The sequence below is a fragment of the Canis lupus genome, chromosome 4 (genome assembly GCF_003254725.2).
Source record: "Canis lupus dingo isolate Sandy chromosome 4, ASM325472v2, whole genome shotgun sequence".
NCBI classification, from domain to species: domain Eukaryota; kingdom Metazoa; phylum Chordata; class Mammalia; order Carnivora; family Canidae; genus Canis; species Canis lupus.
Window position 1 is genome coordinate 17,565,583 of NC_064246.1, and position 21,756 is coordinate 17,587,338.

At 33.4% G+C, this 21,756-nt stretch overlaps 1 pseudogene; it reads left to right on the top strand.

Moving 5' to 3' along the window:
- Window positions 1–20,661, top strand: part of LOC112652002 (nucleoside diphosphate kinase A-like) — a 70,861-nt pseudogene extending 50,200 nt beyond the window's left edge.
- Window positions 20,662–21,756: the final 1,095 nt, after the last annotated feature.

The following is a 21,756-nucleotide window of genomic DNA, read 5'->3' on the forward strand; positions in this document are numbered from 1 at the left end:
TTTTGCAAGAAAATTAGCTTTAGTTTAATTTGTGAGTGAATAGGTAGTAATTTGTTTAATTATTTAAAACATTAAGGTTTCTTGGTTGGTGTTTCTTAAGAGAATTGGCAAGTATCCATGTTAGTTCTTAAGAAAACTGTAAGTTGTCTCATGATATCTGTTATATAAATCTTTGCCTTTAAAGAAGGTTTGGAATTAAGGTAAAAAAGAAGAATGGAAAGATGACATAGTTGTCTTCATACTACTTGTGAGAACATCACAAGTATAATCATCTTAACTGTGTCTAAAAACTCCTCGCAACAATGTCCACAATAGCCAAACTGTGGAAGGAGCCTCAGTGCCCATCGACAGAGGAATGGATAAAGAAGATGTGGTCTATGTATACAATGGAATATTACTCAGCCATCAGAAATGACAAATACCCACCATTTGCTTCAACGTTGATACAACTGGAGGGTATTATGCTGAGTGAATTAAGTCAATCAGAGAAGGACAAACATTATATGGTTTCACTCCTGGAAGGGATATAAAAAATAGTGAAAGGGAATAAAGGGGAAAGGAGGGAAAATGAGTGGGAAATATCAGTGAGGGAGACAGAACATGAGAGACTCCTAACTCTGGGAAATGGACAAGGAGTAGTGGAAGGGGAGGTGGGCAGGGGGTTGGGTGCCTGGGTGACGGGCATTGAGGGGGGGCACTTGACGAGATGAGCACTGGGTGATATGCTATATGTTGGCAAATTGAACTCCAATATAAATAAATAAATAAATAAATAAATAAGGTATAATGCTTTTAAAAATTGAAAAAAAAACCCTCCTCACAATAACATTTCTGTGTTATAATGTTTGGGGGCATTTAAGTCATAGAATGTTTCTAGATATCTTTTTCACTGCAGCCTGTCAGTGAAAAGAATTTTACTAAATATTAAAAGTAATGTGAATTAATGAAATTATACCAAGAAATGTTCAAATAAATTTTTCTTTTGTTAACTTAATCCCTAAACTTTTAATTGCTTTAAAATATTTTTTTTCAGTTCCAAATTTTTATTTAAATTTTCATTAGTTAACATATAGTGTAATATTGGTTTCAGGAGTAGAATTTAGTGATTCATGACTTACATACAACACCCAGTGCTCATCATCACAAATGCCGTTTTTACTATCCATCAACCATCTAGCCCATCCCTCACCCATATCCCTCCATCAACTCTCAGTTTGTTCTCTATAGTTGAGTCTCTTATGGAAAAATACAGTTTTTTATTTTTATTTATTTTTTTAATACAGTTTTTTAAAAAGACTTACACCATATAATAACAATTTTTCATCATAATAAGTTTGCAAAAGGAAATTACTTTTAAAAAATATATAAAGATAAATGCAATATAATGCAAAATATACTATAATATGTAAAATATGATATTTCAACATTAAAAATTCAGATAAAGACATAAAAAATTAACAAGTAAATAAATAAAATTTCAGAGACTATAGGAAAGGGGTATCTGGGTGGCTCAGTCAAGCTTCTCTTTTTTTTTTTTTAAGATTTATTTATTTATTTATTTGAACAAGAGATGGGTGTGGGAAGCACAGGGAGAGGAGAGAAAATCAGAAATAGACTCCTCACTGAGCATAGAGCCTGATGTGGGGCTCCATCCCAGGACCCATGAAATCATGACCTGAGCTGAAACCAAGAGTCAGACACTTAACCAATTATGCCACCCAGGTGCCCTAAGCCTCTGACTCTTGATTTTGGCTCAGATTGTGATCTCAGGGTCCTAGGATTGAGCCCCACATGTGTCTCTGAGCTCAGCGGGGAGTCTGCTTCAGATTCTCTCCCTCTCCCTCTGCCCCTCCCCCTGCTCACTTTCTTTCTTTTTTTTTTTTTTTTTTTTTTTTTAGTCTTTTTTTTCAATTTTCACTTATTTATGATAGAGAGAGAGAGAGGCAGAGACATAGGCAGAGGGATAAGCAGGCTCCATGCACCGGGATGCCCGATGTGGGATTCGATCCCGGGTCTCCAGGATCACGCCCTGGGCCAAAGGCAGGCGCCAAACCGCTGCGCCACCCAGGGATCCCCCACTTTCTTTCTTTCTAAAATAAATACATAATAAAAATATTTTTTAAAATGTTAAAGATCATAGAAAAGAGAAAATTATCTTTACCTAATGGATGGCCCCCCAAAAAAGGAGGTGGTGTAAAAATGGGTATTGCCTTGTGGACTGCTTTAGTCAGAAAGCAATGTAATATATTGAGTATAAAAGAGAATGTGACTAAAAACAGGCGGGCAGGATATGGGTAGAGAGAAAAATTACATTAGGGCAAAGAAATTAGATATGTTTGCTAAATGATGGGAACCTGTTTTAGAGAAATTTGTAATTAAAATTTACATAGATCCGAGCTGACTGAACTATGATAACTATTATAAATTTCACTGGATAGGGATAAGAAATGGATCATACTCTAGGACATAACGATTAACTGGATGAGCATTAAAAATAGGTAAAGTTGGAGTAAAGTTATCATCAGTGTTGCCCAGGATATATGTGGTGCTAATAAAAGGAAAATAGAATAGGGGCAAATTTCACCCCCAGAACTGGGAAAATAAAGATTAATATATCTTTATTTCATAAATGTATCTATGAGGAACACCTGGCTGGCTCGGTGGTTGAGCATCTGACTTTGGCTTAGGGTGTGATCCCAGGGTTCTGGGATTCAATCCTGCATCATATTCCCCTCAAGGAGCCTGTTTCTCACTCTGCCTGTGCCTCTGCCTCTCTCTGTCTCTAATAAATAAATAAATAGTCTTTTAAAATATTAAATAAATAAATCTATGAAACCAAATAATTTAAAAGCACATAAAAATTGAGTAAAGTCAGATATTAGAACTTGTGTGTGTTTGAATTGACTAAGATTCTTTAATTATAAACATATTTTGTAGTTTCACATTTGTTTACCCAATGAGATAGAATAAAAAAAGCAGCAGAAAGCCTTGGCTAGTTGACCCAGGTGATGTGTGAATGCAGTCTACTGTGAAGAGTGGCAGTCTACTAACTCCACCTTATTCTATTTTGTTAATTACAATAGGATAAGAGGAGCTTTTAAATTTCTACTCCTGAAAGAAGTTAAACAATCATAAAATTGTACAGATGAATCCTCTTGTCATTCAGTCCAAATTCTTTGTTTTATAGATGCCCGGGTGACTTGCTGAAGAATTCAGAATACTTTGAATGCTTTTAAAACGGAGTTCGTTGGTAATTTTTTCAAAATGTTTTAAAACTATCTTATTTTCTTGTAGAAAAAATCACAGTGCATGGTGATAAAGTACAGAAAATCTTTAGCATTAAGAGAATTCAAAACTCCTACCTACATTCCCAGTGATCCCTTAGGCAGCTTTTCAATGCTTTACCCAGGGTTTATAAAGTTTATGCATTTACTAAAAGACTAAGGTTAAAAAGGGATCAATTTCTCTCTAGAGAGTAAAAATCCATGAAAGAGAACTGGGAAGAATCTTAATGATAAACAAAAACAACAATGTACATGATTGCTTTATGCAAAATATATATGCAAAGATGAAAAACAACGTATAAAAATAAAGATGATTTACCAGATAAACCTAATAACTGATTTTCAAATGAGCAAGGGATTTTAATAGGTATTTCTCCAAAGAAGACTAACAGGTACATGAACATTTGCTCAAGATCACTAATCATCAAGAAAATGGAAATCAAAACCACAAAGATATCACCTCACCTTGTTAAGATGGCTACTATTAAAAAAAACAAACCAAACCAACCCAAAGACAGTAAATGTACACTAGAATGTAGAGAAATAGAACTACCTTATGATTCAGCAATCATACTTCTGGGTATTTATTCAAACAATTTTAAGAGATAGTAGCACTCCATGTTCATTGTAGCACTATTCACAATAGCCAAGATATGAAAACAACCATGACTGAATGGATAAAGAAAATATAGTGGCACTTGGGTGGCTCAGTCAGTTAAGAGTCTGTCTTTAGTTTGGGTCATGATTCAATGAGTCCTGGGATCACGCCCCACATCAAACTTCCTGCTCACCAGGGAGCATGCTTCTCCCTCTCTCTCTGCCCCTCACCCTGCTCATGCTGTCTCTCTCTTGCTCACTGTTTCCAAATAAATAAATAAAATCTTAAAAAAAAAACTTATAGTATATACATAGAATAGAATATTATTCAGCCAAAAAGGAAAAAAAAAAGGTAACCTACCATTTGTGACGGCAAGGATGCATCTTGAAAACATTATGCTAGGTGAAATAAGCCACTTACAGAAAGAAAAATAATTCATAATTCCCCTTATAGGAAAATAGGCAAATTCATAGAATCAAAGAATGGGATGATGGTTACCATGGGTTGGCAAAGGGGGAAATGGAGATGGCTAATCAAAGGATATAAAGTTTCAGGTATAGGAAGATACATAAGCTCTAGAGATCTGTACAGCATTATATCTACAGTCAGTAGTACTTATTGCACATTTAAAAATGTGTTAAGAGGACAGATCTCATGTAAGTGTTCTTACCAAAATGCAATGAATTTTTTTTTAAAAAAAGAAGTTATCAGGGATCCCTGGGTGGCGCAGCGGTTTGGCGCCTGCCTTTGGCCCAGGGCGCGATCCTGGAGACCCGGGATCGAATCCCACATCAGGCTCCCGGTGCATGGAGCCTGCTTCTCCCTCTGCCTATGTCTCTGCCTCTCTCTCTCTCTCTCTGTGACTATCATAAATAAATAAAAATTAAAAAAAATAATAATAAAAAAATAAAAAATAAAGAGCATTAAAAAAAAATTTAAAAAAAAAAAAAAAAAAAAAAGAAGTTATCAGATAAATATTTCTGTTTTACAATGAATGGTATGTAGTAGAATGTATATTCTTTAAAAGTGGTTAGACTTTTGAGCTACTTAAACATATTTAAAAAATAAAATGATACATTAGACTAGGTCCAAAATATGGAGTGTAACACTAAACTGATAAGTAAAATATATACATGTTATACAGTGTTAAATGTTTCTTTTACTTCATGTTTATCAATTTTTTCAATCAATTTCCCTCTTTGAAAAATATAGATATCTTATTACTTACCTAAATATAGATATCTTATTACTTACCTGAATATTATATGGAAATAATTACTTTATGAAGTTCCTTACTGTTTTTCACAGTGGCTGTATCAGTTTACATTCCTTTCAAAGGTGCATAATGGTGCCTTTTTCTCCACATCCTCACCAACACTTGTTATTTCTTGTCCTACTAATTTTAACTACATTGGCATGTATAAGGTGATATCTCATTGTGGCTTTGATTTGCATTTCCTCATGATTAATGATGTTAAGCATCTTTTCCTGTGTCTATTGGCTATCTGTATGTCTTCTTTGGAAAAAAATCTATCAGGCTCTCTGCTTATTTTTTAGCCATATTTTTGTTTGTGTGTGTTGAATTGTGTAAGTTCTTTATATATTTTGGATATTAATGCCTTGTCAGATATATCATTTGCAAATATATTGTCCCATTCAGCAAGTTGCCCTTTTGTTTTGCTGATGGTTTTCCTTCACTGTACAGAAGATTTTTATTTTGATGTAGTCCCAATAGTTAATTTTTAATTTTGTTTCTCTTGCCTTAGGACACATATCTAGGAAAATGTTGCAATGGCCAATGTCAGAGATTTTATTGCCTGTGTTCTTTTCTAGGATTTCCAGTTATGAAATAAATAACACACGAGAATAAAGGACACAGCATAAGGAAATGACCAATGATATTGTAATTATGCTGTATGGTGACAGCAGCTACACTTATGTTGGGCATAACATAATGTATAGAAAGGTTAAATCATATATTGTATACCTGAAAATAATATACTCATGTTTCAACTATACTCAAATAAGAAAAAAAAATAAATTTCCCTAAATATTTGTTTCATTTAATTCAAACACTCCTCTCTGGATCTTTTCTGCTCTTGAGTGTTATAACAGTGTAGGAGATGGTTTCCTTAGGGATGAAATTCATTGATTTAGTTGATGGAACAATAAGTAAATTAAGGAAACCCTTAAGATATAAGATTAATTTACAAAATTAAATGATATTTCTGTATACCAGAATGAAAATGGAAATAAAATACAATTATTTAAACATATTTAACATTAGATACTTAGGAACACATTAAATGAAGAATATTCAGAATTCCTACATTAAGAAATATAAAATATTACTAAAAGAATTTGAAGATCTAAATAAAATAGAAATGCATAATATGTTCATTAATTAGAATATGCAAGTATTTGAGACATACATTCTCCCCAGTAAGGATGCAAAGAAATTGCCTCAATATGGATACAAAGAAAGTGCCATCAAAATCCCAGAGGCTTTGTAAGGATGTGGATTTGCATGTGTGTATTTGTGTGCATGCACTTGCTTATATCTGAAAATTCACATGGTAAGTACAAAATGTATTTGGAAATGCAAAGGACATAATAGTGAAGAGCAAAGATGGAGACCATAAACTGTATGGCTTCAAGACTTAAAGTAATTAAAATATGTGATCAAAAGAGCAGACTGAAGAGTCAAATAGACTCATACATACATAGACATTTAATCTTCAACAAAGGCACAAATGTAAATAAATGTTTGATGCTTTGTGTTTTCAATAAGTAATGCTGAACAACTGGATATATATCTATGAAAAAAACTAATCTTGATCCCCGCCTGACGCCATACTAGAAAACCAAAAAGCAAAACTAAACAAAACAAAAAACTTAGAATAAATTGTAGACCTAGAGAAAAGCAAATTACATTAAAATTTATATCTTTTATACTCAAAAAATACTATAAAGAGGAAAAAAAGTAAACCATAGACTGGGAAAATACATTCATAGTTCATATATCAAATAAAAGAGTTTTAAACATAACATATAAATAATAATTTAATAATAAAATCAGCAAGCTTTCAGATGTATGAAAAATACTAGAAAAGACATTTCAATAAAGACTTATGAATATCCAATAAGCTCTAAGAGGGAAGCTTAACATAATGCAAATTTGATACATTGCATTGTCATTGATTGTCACTGGAAAACCTATTGGATTGGCTAAATTTAAGAAGATTAACAATACCAAGTCTTGGTGCAGTTGTGCAACAAATGAGACTCTCATGAATTAGCGTTTAGACTGTAAAATGGTACAAACACTTTGGAAATGATGTTTGGCAGATTGTGATTTATCATGTGACCTACCAATTTCACTTCTAGTGTTTTCCCAAGAGAGAGAAATAGTTTCCATACAAATATTTTACATGAATTTCACTGATGTTTTATTTACCACAACCATTAGCTGGGAATAGAAATGTTCATCATCAGCAATATATTGAAAGAATGCCAGATATTTCAACATTGTTGCATATCAAAAACATCATTCGAGATAAAATGTGGTCTGTGGAGAATGATTGAGATTGAGTGTAAAGTGGTGCAATGCAGCTTTCTGGAACGATGCAAAGGTTATAAATATCAAGTGGAGTGGTGGTTAAACATTTACATTTGTCAAAATTCATCAGTTTTTATACTTAAAATAGTGTGTGATTTGAAAAAAAAATACTGTGTAATTTGCTAGGTATAAATTGTATCCATGCAAATACTAGAGAAAAATGTAGATTAAATGTTATATAACTGACATAAGAAAAATTTTATAACTATGATTTAAAATTTATATAAAGAAAGAGAATTGGTAATTTGAACTTCATGAAACTGTAAAAAAACAAAAACAAAAACAAAACAAAGACACTGCTCCCTTGTAAGGGTGTCTGGGTGGTACAGTCAGTTAAGCCTCTGAATCTTAGTTTCAGCTCAGGTGGTAATCTGAGGGTGGTGAGATCAAACCTCGAGGTTGGCCTGTGCTCAGCACGGAGTCTACCTGAGTTTCTCTCTCCTTCTCCCTCTACCCTTTAAATAAATAAACCTAAAAGAAGAAGAAGAAGAAGAAGAAGAAGAAGAAGAAGAAGAAGAAGAAGAAGAAGAAGAAGAAGAAGAAGAAGAAGAGGAAAAAGAAAGAAGAAGAAGAAAGAAAGAAAGAAAGAAAGAAAGAAAGAAAGAAAGAAAGAAAGAAAGAAGAAAAGGAAAGGAAAGGAAAAAAAGAAAAGAAAAGAAAAGAAAAGAAAAGAAAAGAAAAGAAAAAAGAAAAGAAAAAAAAGAAAAGAAAAAAGAAAGAAAAGAAAAAGAAAAAAAGAAAAGAAAGAAAAGAAAAGAAAAGAAAAGAAAAGAAAAGAAAAGAAAAGAAAAGAAAAGAAAAAAAGAAAGAAGGAAAGCAAGCAAGCATTGCAGACCGGGGCATCATAAGCAAAGTAAATAAGAACTAGAAAAAAATAATTGTTTTTAGTGTTTAATCCCTTTCTGTCTATCCACTTTTCCATTCATCACTTCCTGTCATCTACTTCCTATAGATATAAATCTTATATAGATGTAATCAGAGTGGTCACAGATAAATATGTGAAATAGCTCTTGATCACATAAAAGATGTTCAACTTTCCTTAAAAAGAAAAGAATTTCAAATTAAACTATGCTGAGATATAGTTTCTCATCTATCACATTGGCAGAAGTCCCCACATTTGAAAACATATTTATGTTGCTATGGAGAATAGACACTCTAGCAGATTGCTTGAGAATTGCAAAATCACATAAGACCTATGGATGTAAATTTAGGAACACCTAGTAAAATTACCTATACATTTAAGCTTTGATACAGTGATCTCACAAGCAGGATATCTTTCCCGTAGATATACTCACAAAAATATGGAAAAGATTTTTGCAGAAGGCCTTTCACTGTAGCTTTCCCTGTGCTAGCAAAAGACCAAAAACAGCCTAAGTGTTCACCAATAAGGAACAGTCTGAATACACTGCTATCCAACTTCTATGGAGTATTCTCCAAGATATGCTGTGAGATTAAAAAAATATATATTTATATATAGAAAAATTATTTATCATGTGTTACTATAGCTTATATTTTAAAATATAAGAAATAATAAAAATTTAAAATATTAACTTGCATAAGAAAGGAAAAAAATAGGGAGTAGAAGCCAGAAATAGCCTATTTTCTCTAAATATACCTTAATTTGTGAATTTGACTTTGTAACTTGTAAGTACTTATATGTATGCATAGATAAAACTATACAGAATACTTATGATTTCAAAGTCAAATTCAGGGGCACCTGGGTGATTCAGTCGATTATGCCTCTGCCTTTGGCTCAGGTCATGATCCCAGGGTTCTGGTCCCAGGGTCCTGGGATAGAGTCCTGCAATGGGGCTCCGTGCTTAGTGGGGATCCTGCTTCTCCCTCTCCCTCTGTCTCCCAGCTCATGCTCTCTCTCTTGCTCTTTCTCTATCTCAAATAAACAGTCTTAAAAAAAAATGTCAAATACAGGGCAGCCTGGGTGGCTCAGCAGTTTACCACCTGCCTTTGGCCCAGGGGGTGATCCTGGAGACTCGGAATCGAGTCCTCCACGTCAGGCTCCCTACTTGGAGCCTGCTTCTCCCTCTGTCTGTGTCTCTGCCTCTCTCTTTTTCTCTCTCTCTCATGAATAAATAAAATTTAAAAAATTTAAAAAGTCAAGTACAGATATAAAAATTAAGATATATATGTCATAAATTTAATTGATTTTTAAAATTAAAACCAAAAATGAATAGATTATTCTGTGTATCAAGATGGTAGATAGCCACAGAAAATAGTATTTCAAATAATTTTAAAATGTAATAGTTTGTACACTTACTAGGAGCTATTATAGGGACAAACAACTGAAAAAAAAGTATTTTTTTCTTAAACATTTACTTGGCTCTTTTAAGCCATTTGCACTTCCAAAGAAATGTTTTAATTATTACACTTGCACATGTGCACACACACACACACACACACACACATACATACTGCTGCTGAGATTTTAATGGCATTTCATTTAATCTTTATCTTTCACTACATTAATGTCTTCTTACATAAATTTTATCTTTCACTATATTAATGTCCTCTTACATAAGCAAATTTTAAATATTCAATTTATTTAAAATCATAAATTGTTTTAGTATTATTTAACATAAATTTAGTGAGTGCACCACTATCATCATTAGAGAAAATAAGTGTAACCAAAACAAACACATTAAATATAAAACCTTATACTCCTAAATTTAATCTAGAGATATAAATATGAATTTAGAATATATTTTCTCAAAAACCCACAAACAGAAGCAAAGAATACCCATAAACCAGACGGTGGTATCTGAATGCTACTTCCCCCCAAAATACAAGGATCTTTGAAAAAATGGCTAATTCCAAGAATGGAGGGAACATGCAAGGTAAGCCTGGGACATGGTGAATCATAATGCAAGATAGTTATCAAAATCTACTGAGGTTAGTTCAAAAGGATCCAGGAAAAAAGTAAAGAGATTACTACTGGCCAAAAATAAGAGTATTTGGGAAGTAATGAAAACAATAATCTTAGACTGAATCATATCAAATACATTCAAATCTATATAGTTAATAATAGTTCATAGGCAAAAATACACTCATTTGTTAATTTTCTGGAAAACTGTAATTAGGGGAGGATAAGTCCATTTTTTTTCCTATCTGTGTTGCATGAACTCTTACCTCAGAATATTCAAATAGTTAAGGGAGAAATTTTTTTTTTTAACAGGGAAATTTCACATAATAAATTAAGAAAAGTGATTGAATTAATATATCATGATTTTAGCAAAATAATATAGCAACATGTTTTTTTCATTTTTAAATTTAAATTCAATTAATTAACATAAGGTGTATTATTAGTTTCATAGGTCATCGTTCAGTGATTCAGCAGTTGCATATAACACCCAGTGCTCATTACATCACATGCCCTCCTTAATGCCCATCACATAGTTACCCCATCCCCTCACGCAACAAGTTTCTTTAATGACAACAGAAAAACAGCACATGGAAAACAAAAAGGTGAGGAGTAAAAAATGAGATTAAAAAATACTTAAATAAAATGATAATATCTTGTCTAGATCCTGATTCAGACAACCCATTTTTTAGAAAGCCAGGGAAACTTGAATCCTCACTGATTACTGGGGTTAGCAATGATTGTTCAGTTTATTTTTTTAAAGATATGATTATAGTATCATCTTTATGTTTTTGTTAAAGTCTAATTTTTTAAAAGATAATGTTGAACCCTTCATGGTTGAAATGAAATGGAAGCCTAGGGTCTACTTAAACATAATACCCTGCCAGGGAGTAGAAGGGATGGTAAAGAAGTAGAGATGAGGCATTCTTGGCCATGGGATAATAATTATTGAAACTGGATGATGTGTCCATTGAGATGAAGGATTCTATCGTATTCTCCTTCTATTTATATGTATTTGAAATTTCTCAAAATATTTCTCCTTTTTTAAAAAAGATTTTATTTATTTATCTATCTATTTATTTATTTATGAGAGAGCGAGAGAGAGAACAACAGAGGGAGAGGAAGAGGGACAAGCAGATTCCTGCTGAGTGAGGAACCTGACATGAGGCTTGATCTCATGACTATGAGATTATCATGACCTGAAGTCGAAACCAAGAGTCAGATACTCGATTGACTGAGCCACCCAGGCCCCCCCTCCCAAAATATTTCTTAAAGTATTGTCTCTCTTTTGAGATAGAATAGTCTCCTTAATGCCAATTGCTAGTTTTCTATGATAACATACAATTTGCTTCATTATTAATAATGTTGCACAATTTGCTTCATCATTAATAATTTTAAACAGTTTAATTTCAACATTACTTATCTCTCTGGCTATATTCCATTTTTTATTAAAAAATGTAGTGTACTCTTAGAAATTACAAGTGCTTTGTATTCAGACAGATCTGGGTATGAATCATAGCTCTAACACTTTTTAGCTATGTGATTGATTTTTGCAGAGTTTACTTAATCCCTGAACCTCTGTCTGCCATCTGCGTAACAACAATATAACAAATGAAATATTGTATGTATTTTAGCAAGATTTCTTAGCCTAAATTCACCTTTGGTTTCAGAAAAATCTGAGAATATATTTGTCGTAGTCAATTTAGGCTGCTGTTATCAAAATACCATAGACTGATTGGCTTAAACAATACACAATTTTTTCTCATATTTCCAGCCTGGGAAGTTCTACATCTAGATACCAGTAGATTCAATTCTTGGTGAAGGCTCACTCTAGATTGTGGATTGCTGATGGCCACCTTCTCCTGTATCTTCCCATGGTGGAGATAGGAAGTTCTGGTATTTTTTCCTTCCTCTTGTTATAAGGCTCCACCCTCATAACCTCATCTAAATCTAATTACTTCTCAAAGGCCCCACATCCTATACTATCACACTGGAGATTAGGACTTCAACATATGAGTTTTGGAGGGATACAATTTAGTATATAAAAGTATGAAAAATATATAGTAGTACATCCACTAGTAACTTCCTTGCAATGAAGGGTTTGGAGCCTCTGATGAAAGAATGTGTTCTTTAGGGAGAAACAATCAGACATGTCAATATGGCCAGTTAGGATAACTGGTTGTTGAAGAAGATGGAATTTGTGATTCTAAGAATAGTAGCAGTATATTGAAAAATCTATACCTCCACCAGTCATTGGACAAATATTTAAGAAATAGCATGATCACAGAATGATTTAATTGGAAATACTCTGATCATAGAGCACAAAAGTACTCTTTTGAGACTTCCTCTATAAAACTACAACACTAAATAGAGGAAATTCTTTCCACTTTGAAGCAAGATAGCTGGCAGTCAGATACCTTGAGGATATTGATGCAATTATAAAGAATGATGGTAGAAAGGGGTTGCTAAATTGATCTCATGGTTTTAACTTTTATTTAACTAACAATTATATTTTTGTACTTATTATATACCCATTATGTTTGTAGGCACAGTACTGATTTTTTCAGGGTAAAAATATGAAGACAAACATGACTTAAAACTACAGAAGCTTACCATTTTATTTGTTATTTTAAAATATTATATTAAGGGATCCCTGGGTGGCTCAGCAGTTTAGTGCCTGCCTTCAGCCCAGGGTGTGATCCTGGAGTCCCGGGATCGAGTCCCACATCAGGCTCCCTGCATGGAGCCTGCTTCTCCCTCTGCCTGTGTCTCTGCCTCTCTCTCTCTCTTTCTCTGTGTCTCTCATGAATACATAAATTTAAAAAAAAAAATCTAAAAAAAATAAATAAATAGAAATAAAATATTATATCACACTTGAGAAATATTTCTATTAATGTCAAGAACAAACAAGGATAATGTTTTATTGAAGGTATTAAAGCAAGCAATTAAGAAAGAGTAAGCAATATAATGTATAAACACTTTTAGAAGTTGAGATAAAATTATGTTTTCAATGATATGTTTGTGTGCCTAAAATTCTAAAAAAAATAATTATATGTAAAAAATAGCAGTACAAAAAGTAAGATAATTTTGTGAAGTGGCTAGATAAAGTTAATATACTGAAAATAACAACCTTCATGATTAGAAACAATAATCAGCAGTTATGATGGATGGAAAACAGGACATTTTAAAGTAATTATGAGTAAACTTAAGAAAAGCTGAAACTCTATATGAAGAAGACTATAAAATACTAAAGAAGGACAAAAAAATATATATTATCATAGAAATGGAAGAGCTTGGAGAGGGAGCTAAAGCTCCATGGGTGGGAAAATACATATTACTATGATATTACTTCAGGTTCTCCAGAGAAACAGAAACAATAGAAATTGTGCCTAAACAGGAGACTTATCACAAGGAATTGGATCACGTGATTATACAGGTTGACAAGTACAAATATGCAATGTGAGCTGGCAGCCTGGAGTTCCAAGAGAACCAAGGAGCAGATGAAGCCAATTGGCTGTTTTCTGGAGAATTCCTCACACTTGGGAGGTTGGCTTTTCTGTTCCATGCAAGACTTCAGATGAGTCCCATCTACATAGAACAATCTGCTTTATCCAAAGTCCACTAATTGAAACATTATGTCATCCAAAAAACACCTACTAAGTTGACAAATAGAATTAACCATCACAACTATTCTGATTTTTTTGAGTATTTTCCTTTTTTCCAGCATTTTGAGATATATTTGACATGTAAAATTGTATAAAGTTAAGGTGTACAATATGTTGGATTGATGCACTTAAATATTGTGAAATGATTACAGCTGTAGCATTAGCTGACACCTTGCATCACCTCACAAAATAATCTTTTTTTAATGGTGAGATATTTAAGATTTACTCTGTAGCAACTTTTAAGTATACAATATAGTATTATTTAATTATTGTCACCATACTGTGTATTAGATGCCTAAAATTTATCCATCTTACAACTAAAAGTTTTACTCTTTGACCAACATCTCCCCATTTCCTCGAACCCCAGTCCTGACAACTACCCTTCTACTCTCTGTTTCTAGGAATTTGGTTTTATTTTTTTACTCTTAAAAATACTTGTTTACCAACATGACTTAATAACAATTTTCAGTATATCTTGTTTAATGATTATGATAGTACTTCTTTCAAAAGATGGGAACAAGAATGTTGTGATATAATCTTTTGAAAAGTAAGATGAAAATGCCAGTCTTTGGAAGAGTCTCTGAGGAAAGTTCTTTATAAGAGAAGAGGCTTTCATTGTCATGTCCTTTCACTTATTCCTACCTAAAATGAAGATGAGCTGGTGGTGGTAAAGCAACTATTATGTGACCACGAAGGGATAAGGCAGAAAATACAAACCACAATCCGAAGATGACTGAGCAGAAGTTTTGAAGAAACATGTCACTGACCACATTCTCAAATCACCATATCAGCCACAGATTAAATACTTTTCAGTTCTTGTTACATGAGAAAAATTAAAATTAAAATTAAAATGATAAGATCATTATTTAGATTTTCTGTTACATTCAGACAGGTTTACTTTTATTTTTTATTTTATTTTAAGATTTTATTTATTCATTCATGAGAGACACAGGGAGAGAGGCAGAGACACAGGCAGAGGGAGAAGCAGGCTCCATGCAGGGAGCCTTGATGTGGGACTTGATCCCCAGAATCCGGAATCACGCCCTGAGCCAAAGGCAAACGCTCAACTGCTGAGCCACCCAGGCGTCCCGACAGGTTTATTTTTAATATAGAAAGACTATATTGTCTTGTTTTATTTATATTATTTAGTTAACACAATTATCATCTGTTATCCCTTCTGCTTTCTCATCCAGGGTGTCCTTAGAGTGCTTTCGTTCACTCCAAGTCATGGGTCAAGTCCCTCTGGTAAATGAGGGAATGACTTGAGTTTGTCCTCCTACATGTTTAAGACAAATCTAGACTTATTTCAGAAGTATTATTTTGAGAAAAGATTTGTAAATTCATATAAACATTTTTACAGTTTACAATTAGGAATATTCCTCTATCTCTTTTATAGAGTCTGGAATGTTGTCTATTGTTCTCATCTGTTCTTCTGCTAAAATTTTCTCCTGGCTATAATTCAGATACACCAACATAGCATTGCTATTTTTAGGTGTAATTGTTTTTATGTGATTTTTTTCTTCTTTTTACAAAACACATGTCCAAAGAAAGTAATTTTTAGGAAGCTTCACAGATTTTTCTCTTAGCTTAAGAATAGGTGGAAGCCATTCAGAGAATGAGAGAAACTAAAGTATTGCTCATTTCCCATCAAAAAAAATCAGTTATGAGCAGAAACATTGTTTCTCTCCTGTTCATTATCTATGTTCAAATTGAGTTAAAAATAACCTTGCCCACTTTATTTTTTATTCCTTATTTTTTTTATCCAGAGAATAATTAATGTTCTAATCTATCATGAAGAAAGACTGCTGTCCTACATTTGTTTGAAGGAATGAAAGCTGAAAACGGGGTGTGAGAATGATTTGTTTACCTTGGTTCAAGGTAAAATTGCTTTAATTTTTTCAGCTGCATTGCTGCAGTAATGTAAAAGCCCGAGCACGTCTCTCAGTATCATTAAAACAAAACTGGAATTAATACACAGCACACTCCATCCATACCATAAAGCAGTCAAGGAAATGCTGATGGTGGTTGAGCTATTGATAGTTGGTTAGGTTTTATAAACTAATGGAGTATACATCATCAACAATAATGCTGATAATGAATTGATGATGTTATGTTTAAACAAAGAAGAGAGCTATCCTAAAAGATTTGCTTTTGAGAAATACTATCCTTTATTTCATGCCTACAACATGGATATGGGTAGGAAATAGTACCCATGAGAAGAGATATTGTCACATCAGTAACATCATGAAATGTGTCAGCCTGATCAAACACTTGGGTTCTACAAAAATCCCTGTAAAAATATACCATTGTCTAGTGGGGATGTGTTAATTTTAAGCTCTCAGCACTACCGACAGAGTTCCATCTCTGCAAAACTGTCTCTGTTTTGAATATCTGTAAGGAATCTGGGATTGTTTTGTAGCATTCCTTTAGTGTGTGTGTGTGGGGGGGGTGGGGGGTGGGTGTGGTCAACCCAGCAATTTCAATTCTAGGTAGATACCTATAGACACTCCAGCATAGGTGCATTGAAGACATGCACGAGGATATTCACGGCAGCATTTTTTTGTATTATCTAAAAAAGTGGAAACAACCTAAATGTTATCGGTATTAGATTGAGTAAATGAATATTCATACATTCATTCAGTGAATCGTATGCACAGTGAAAATGAATCACCAAGCCATATGTGTCAACTGGGGTGAATCCTAAAAGTGTAATATTAAGAAAAGGAAGCAAGTTAAGTTTGAAACCTTATGATATGTTCACAAATACATAAAGTTCAAAAGCAGACAGTACTAAACAATATAACTCAAAAGAGTGCTCAACATAAATTTAAGGAGAGCAATTGCTCCTAGGGAGCAATTGCAAGGCATATGATGAATGGTGGGTAGAAAAGTTTTCCAAAGTACAGTAAATATTCATTTTTCTTTATTTATGATAGTCACACAGAGAGAGAGGCAGAGACACAGGCAGAGGGAGAAGCAGGCTCCATGCACCGGGAGCCCGATGTGGGATTTGATCCCAGGTCTCCAGGATCGCCCCTGGGCCAAAGGCAGGCGCCAAACCGCTGCACCACCCAGGGATCCCCTAAATATTCATTTTTCTAACTTATTTGGTGGAAACAGAAATGTTTCTTATATATAAAAAGAAAATTATGTATAAAATGTAAAACATTGCTATTGGCTCTCTTTTCTTGAACATTACCTCACAATGTCATGAAATAAATTTTCACAAAGTGCCATGTATTACTATTATCCTATTTTATTTTTTAATTTTTTTTTATTTATGATAGTCACAGAGAGAGAGAGAGAGGCAGAGACACAGGCAGAGGGAGAAGCAGGCTCCATGCACCGGGAGCCCAATGTGGGATCCGATCCCGGGTCTCCAGGATCGCGCCCTGGGCCAAAGGCAGGCGCCAAACCGCTGCGCCACCCAGGGATCCCTATTCTATTTTATATAAAGGCAAACTTAGATACATATTAACCCAGCCAAAGTCACAGGGAGTGAATTACCCGAGGTTACACAGCTGGCACGTTTCAGAACTGGGATCCAGACCTTGGTAATTTGAGGCAGAGCAAATGTTCTTAATGTTACAACTACAAGACTCTCCACATGCCTTATCCAAACACATGCATGATTTTAATGTGGTTGCAATCATATTATATGCTGCAGTTCATGTAACATTGCATTTGGGGAAGTAATCTGTGTCATTATAACTTTTGAAAATATATATATTAATGACTACATAATATTTTATACTGTCCTTCCATACTTTATTTAAACAGCTTAATTATTTCTAAAGTCTCAAAATAAAATTGTTTTGGAGGCATCCTTAAATATCCTTTGTTTTATATATATAAAAATGTCTATAAATTATAAAAATAAATTTTTATTTATTTAAAAAATATTTATTTAAAAAAATCTAAAAAAAATATTTTTATAATTTATAGAAATTTGATCACATTAAAAAATAGAAACAATTCTAAAATATTCTAATTGGTCTCAAAAGGTGCTGTATCAATGATATTCTTACTAACATTTTATGAGAGAACAAGCATTTTGGAAATTTGACAAAGCATGATCATATAATATTGCTGTTTTTTATCTGTGTATGTGTAATAAACAATGATTTTAGGTTTTATATTTTTATTAATAAATGGCTTTCCTATCTTTTGATGATCTTTGACTTTTTTCTATAGATGGGTTAGCAATTGCATTAGTGTTTGGTAATATAATTTTCTATAAAAAACAATACTGAGTCTTTGTCATAAATGTCTGTGTTTCGCTATTATACATACATCATTTAATTTTATTTTTGACCTAAAGTGTTTTTATAGTCTTTAAAAATCTATGGCTTTAAAAGAATTTTAATATGTTGAGGAAATATCTTCCTCCACAAAATTCTATGCACACTTTTTTCTTTTCTCTATATTTTTTGAATTATAAGTTTAGATATGAGGATTTCATTTTTTCTATATTATTTCATAAACTTAGAGCAATATTTGACTATTATTCTGTTTAATTTGGGTATTTGAAAACTTGTACATATATATTTTATATACAATGGTCAATTTCTGGGGTGTCATTCTTTTCCACTATCTGCTCAATCAATTCTTGCACCATTCATTTCGAAATCATCAACTCATGTACCAATTTTTGTAACAATACTATGTTTTTTAACATATTGGTAATATAAATTGCAATTCTTCTTCTAGAAGATTCTAGATTTTCAGACTATTCACCACTACAAATTTAGTAGCATCATCAATTTCTTGGACCATTGTCATGGCATCCTCATTGGCTTATTCACTGCCCTCCATTGTCAATTCTCCACCCAGCAGTCAGTGTGAGCCTTGAATAAATCAATCACATCTCTCAGTTTAGCAGCTTTTAAACTATTCATGGATTACACATGTTCGTGGGATGTGGTCACCTCACCTTGGCCCCATTTTTGGACCTAATTCTCCATTTCTCTCAGTTTACTCTAGTCACTCCAGCCTTCTTGTGTTCTAGAGACAAACTATACTTCTTTCTATTCAAAATCCATTGAGATCTCATATTATTTTTAGTGTTTCCATGCTTATGTCAACTAGTGCTTTGGAGAAGAATAAACCAGTCACTGCTAGCTCTTTCAGTATTTTTTAATCAGAAAATACCTTATAAATGTATTTCACATTTAGTGCATTTAGAACCCGGAAAAAAACAATAGAATAATAGAATTATTTCTAACTGATGCCAGTATCATTTTAAGATCTATTAATTTTGTAAACAAACAGATAAATACTGAAGCCCCTGAGTCAAAAACTGATTACAAAAATGCCATGGGGTTTGGGCGTGACAGCATGCCCATTTAATAATCAGGGACAGGAGAAGCTCAAAAAATACCTCAGCACAAGAGTTTTGGAGAAACTAGCTACATTACACTCCTCACCCTCAATTTTATTATGGCAAAACCTATAACAAAAACATACAAAAGTCATATCCTCCCTATGAATGCCACCGTGTGGATTAAGTAGAAGTCATTAACTAGTCCAAACACTTAGAATTTTGTTTTTCTTATTAATCTTCAAAGCAACCTAAGGAAACATGAAGAGAAAATTACTATCAGGCTTTGTTTATAAAAATGAAAAGTGTAACAAACCAATTTTCTATGCATCAAGTATCTTTATTAGGCATAAATTTTCCTAAGCAAAACCTCAGCTTTTTAGAAATATTCACTATTTTAAAAAAATTTTTGATTAACTGAAATTAATTTGGAGTTTAAGCCTTTACTCCACCAGAAGAAAGTAATTTAATCTAAGTTAATAGAGTTATTTTTTGTGTATCCAAGGATCCACTCTCACAACATTCCCTTTCCTAGGGATCAAACATACTTTCCTGGGAGGAGTGGATTACAAAGGGGGCATTTATCATCACTAACTATTTGGGCATCAGCTGGGCCATCCAAGTTCCCAACATTTCTCAAAGTAGGATGCCCAGGCAGATCAAAGCTGTGACCTTTGGCCTTAACTACATGGCCACTTTAGATCTTGCATTTTTTCAGCTACTTTGATGCCCATTAGAAGACGTGAGAAGTGAATGTGACATCAAAAGCTAATATTTAGTACTTCTTGTGTTGGTGCCACACATAGAGTTGCCACTGGAGCAGCTGGAGGAGAACCATGGCCAACAGTGAAGGCACGCACTTTCATTGCCATCAAGCCTGATGAGGTCCAGCACAGCCTCATGGGAGAGATCACCAAGCCTTTTAAGCACAAGGGATTCTACCTCATTGCTACAAAGTTAATTTAGGCTTCTAAAGACCTTCTCAAAAAACATGACATTGATCTGAAGAGCCATCTGTTCTTTGCCAACCTGATGAAGAAGGTGCAATCAGGGTCTGTGGTTGTTATGGACTGGGAGGGGCTGAATGGGGTGAACACAGGCCGAGTGATGCTCAGTGACTCCTACCCTGTGGACTCTAAGCCTGAGACCATCCATGGGTTCTTTTGTATCCAAGTTGGTGGAAACATTAGCCACAGCAAGGATTTCATAGAGAGTGCAAAGAAGGAGATTGGCTTGTGGTTTCAGCCTGAAGAGCTGGTGGATTACTTAGAGCTCTGCTCAGAACTAGATCTATGAGTGACAAGAAAGCAGACCTCAGCACTTTGCCAGCTCCATTCTCTTTCCTTCTCATGGGGAGGGGGCTAGATTTACTGTAGCAAATCCAGTTACACTTAAGAACTTTCTTGTAATCTGGAGGGGAAATCTTGGGGCTGAGAGTGCTCCCTGTACAGTATTATTATGTGCTACTATCTGATTAAAATGTTTCAACCCAAACTAAAAAAAAAAAAAAAAAAAAAAAAAAAAAAAAGCTACACTCAATACATTTTTTTTTTTGAATTTTTGCAAAGTATGTTCCATTGCTTGGACCAAAATCTCTCTATCTGAAGGGAAACAAACAAAAGGCAAGGAAAATTATTAAGAATGAAAAATGCCTCAATATGTAAAAAGTCTTATTTTTAAATGAAACTGTGAAGTAAATAAAATCAAAGATGAAAACTCTTGTTTTCTAATTTGTAGTTTATTGTACTGAATAAAACTGGCTTCATTGAAATATATACGGCCAGATGTTACCTGAATCCTACTCCTACTTGCCATCTTTTGAATTCATCTATCTATCTAATCTCAATCAAGAATCATCTATCCATGTATATGCACAAATAACACATTTATATGTATAAGACTAACATATGTGAATCACAACCCAGCAGAAGTATAGCACCACAAGTAGCTATCAATAATTGAGTGTCATTTGAATCCTTCTGCCTTCCCTTGAATATTGACTAAATTTCTCAATTTTGTGCTTATCACTCTTCTGCTTTTAAAAATAGCCTTACTATAAATGAGTGTATTTTTAAATATGATACAGTCATATTTCATATGTGTTGAATTTTACATCAATAATACTACATTGAGTGGATTATTACCATTTGTTTTTGTTTACTCAACAATTTTTTAAAAAACATTTATCCATGTTATGAATATCTATTTGATCTTTTTCAATACCTTAAATATTGCATTGGATGGGCATTTTAAATCCATTTCAACATGTTCTGCATGATACCACTTTGAAACTTTTTTAAGATATGCTTTTTGTCTAAATGCAAAAAAAAAAAAAAAAAAACCCACATAATTTTCTTCATGAGCAGGGGTAACCTTGGGCAGAAATGACTGAATT